Source organism: Erinaceus europaeus, chromosome 8, assembly GCF_950295315.1.
Source record: "Erinaceus europaeus chromosome 8, mEriEur2.1, whole genome shotgun sequence".
Classification (NCBI taxonomy): Eukaryota; Metazoa; Chordata; class Mammalia; order Eulipotyphla; family Erinaceidae; genus Erinaceus; species Erinaceus europaeus.
The window spans coordinates 104496030-104498943 of record NC_080169.1 but is presented as its reverse complement, the minus strand read 5'-3'; the positions used below and the strand labels follow the sequence as shown (position 1 = coordinate 104498943).

The window sequence follows — 2914 nt, the reverse complement described above, 5'->3', positions numbered from 1 at the left end:
GTGACTTAGAAAGGAAGTGAAATGACCACTGGGAAAAAAATAATGGGGGAAAAAATAGACATAGCTATAAATGGTTAAAACCAGTCCATATTGGTGACTTTAGGAGAACTACTGCAGTTTCCAATGGAGGGAATGGGGACACAGAATTCCAGTGGTGGGAACTGTATGGAATTATAACCCTATTATCTTACTATTTTGTAAATCAATATTAAATCACTAATAGAAACAGTGAGATAACTAGACCATCTACTTCTGCTTAATCTTCATCATGTTTATTTTGTTAAAAAACTCTCATTATCATTGTATGAAGATAATTATGTTCAAGACAACTAATGGTTCTTTCATCACTCTAATGTGTCCAAGAAAACCTTCTTTGTTATTTTGGTGAGTACTTATTGAGCATCTGCTTTATGTAGCACCTCCAAAATATGCTGTATATTGGGGTAATGAGTGGTGAGATGCCATGATTCAACACTTTACTAATGACCAGGAGTGCAGGGATGAAAAAGACAAAAGATTCCTATAGTAATCAGTCAGCATATAACTGCAACTCAGAAATACTGCTTCTTTCTTTCCTTATTATTATTTTAATTTAATGATCTTTATTTACTTATTGGATAGGGACAGCCAGAAATCAAGAGGGAAGGGGGAAATAGAGTGGGAGAGAGAGAGAGAGAGAGAGAGACACCTGCAGCCCTGTTCTACCACTTGCAAAACTTTCCCCCTGCAGGTGGGGACCAGAGACTCGAACCCAGGTCCTCACACACTGTAACACATGCACCACCACCCAGCCCCTACTGCTGCTTTCTTACTGATGTCTTTGGGAGAAGAGAAATATAACTCTGTAGCCAATTAAGTCTGTTCTGCTTTCTTCCCTGTGGCGCCCCATGTGCCATGGCTACAAACCGAAACCTCCCGCAGTGTGTTGCAGGCTGCCCTAAAGGACTCTGTAGACAGCCCTTCCTGCTTAGTATTCATTTCATGCCTGTCCCCTCTGCTGTCCCTAATCTTATGCTCCAGACAAGGATGTGGGTGCCTATGGAAAGCTCCAGGGCACCATGGCCAGGGTCCACATTGGCCAGGTCACCATGTCCATCTGTACCAAGCTGCAGAACAAGGAGCATGGGATTGAGGTCCTGCACAAGCTCAAGTTCAAGTTCTCAGGACGCCAGATGATCCACATCTCCACCAAGTTGGACTTCACCAAGTTTGATGCTGATGAATTTAAAAGACATAGTGGCTGCAAAGTGCCTTATCCTGGAGGGCTGTGGAGTCAGATATGTATTGGGGGAATTAGGTGAGAGGGTTCGCACATGGTTAAAGGTTTGTCACAATTGAACCCAACAAAGAATTGAGGAGAAAACATGATTTTCAGGAATTTTAAAGTTTATTTAGGAAAACAGAGATCAAATCACATGTTGGAGTATACATGGACTGTGAGAGAGGGAGAAAGAGAGAGAGAGAGAGAGAGAGAGAGGACCACAGCCATAGCACTAGTTTATATTATTACAGAAATGATCCCCAAAGCACAAGACTTGAACCGCTTCTTGGTGAAAGAGAGGAGTTTTATTACACTGGTGTATAGGAGAATCCAGATCACTCCGGGAAGTTCTTCCTCACCTTTGAAAAGCACACAGTTTATTGAGGTCCCCCTCCCCAAAGGGGTGGAGAGAGCAGGTTTGTTTCACTATTACAAAGTAGGCAGAAGCAGACAAAGGCAATCTTTCATGTAATTGCTATACATGCTTCTTTTCTGTGGCCTTGGTATGGGCAAAGAAAGGGAAGAACTGGTGTCTGGTAAGTATCAGTCCTGAGACAGATGAATTACCCACTAGTCATCTTTTACCTTTTAGCATCTTTGTCTTGGGCCTATTAGCTTAGGAATGTGGAGGGAGAGCAACAACAGCCACTATTCTAATTGCCAGAAGAGCAAACACAAAGGAAATGCAGTCTTGGGCATTGTCTCACTAACAGAGAGGAAAAGCACTTCTCCATCAGGAACACAGATTAAAATATCCACATAGGGTAAATCAGGAGAGTATGCACTCTGTGTTCATCTAATTTCTCTCTTTCTTTCTTTCTTTTTTAAAAATATATTCACATGCTATTGATAATAGTTTTTTAGATTAATTTTTAAAAGGAGACATCAACAAAACCAGTATAACAAAATAGGATAAGAGGGGTACAACTTCACACAATTCCCGCCACCAGATCTCTATATCCCCTCCCCTCCCCTGATAGCTTTCCCATTTTTTATTCCTCTGGGGGTATGGACCCAAGGTCATTGTGGGATGCAGAAGGTGGGAGGTCTGGCTTCTGTAATTGCTTCCCCGCTAAACATGGGCGTTGACAGGTCGATCCATACTCCCAGCCTGCCTCTTTCTTTCCCTAGTAGGGTGGGGCTCTGGGGAAGCTGAGCTCCAGGACACATTGAAAGGGTCCTCTGTCCAGGGAAGTCTGGTTGGCATCATGCTGGCATCTAGAACCTGGTGGCTGAAAAGAGAATTAACATACAAAGCCAAACAAATTGTTGAATAATTATGGACCTAAAGGCTGGAATAGTGCAGATGAAGTGTTGGGGGATACTCACTGCAGACTACTGTGTACTTTTGTTTTCAGGTATATATTTTGCCGTAGGTTATGGATATGTGTGGACATATGCTCTATCTCATGGGACCTGGTCTATATCTAGGTTTTGGGACTTTGTTAGGAAGTGAACCACCTGGAATGGAATTAGACAATACTATGAAAGGAAATGTCTCATCCGAGTATGTTCATCTACTTTCTATAAAAATATAAATATCCGGGGGTTGGGCGGTGGCGCAGTGGGTTAAGCGCATGTGGCACAAAGCGCAGGGACCGGCGTAAGGATCCCGGTTCGAGCGCCCGGCTCCCCACCTGCAGGGGAGTCGCT

At 43.2% G+C, this 2914-nt stretch overlaps 1 pseudogene; it reads left to right on the top strand.

The window, feature by feature from the left end:
- Window positions 1-842: 842 nt before the first annotated feature.
- On the top strand, window positions 843-959 carry LOC132540077 (small nucleolar RNA SNORA70; annotated as a pseudogene).
- Window positions 960-2914: the final 1955 nt, after the last annotated feature.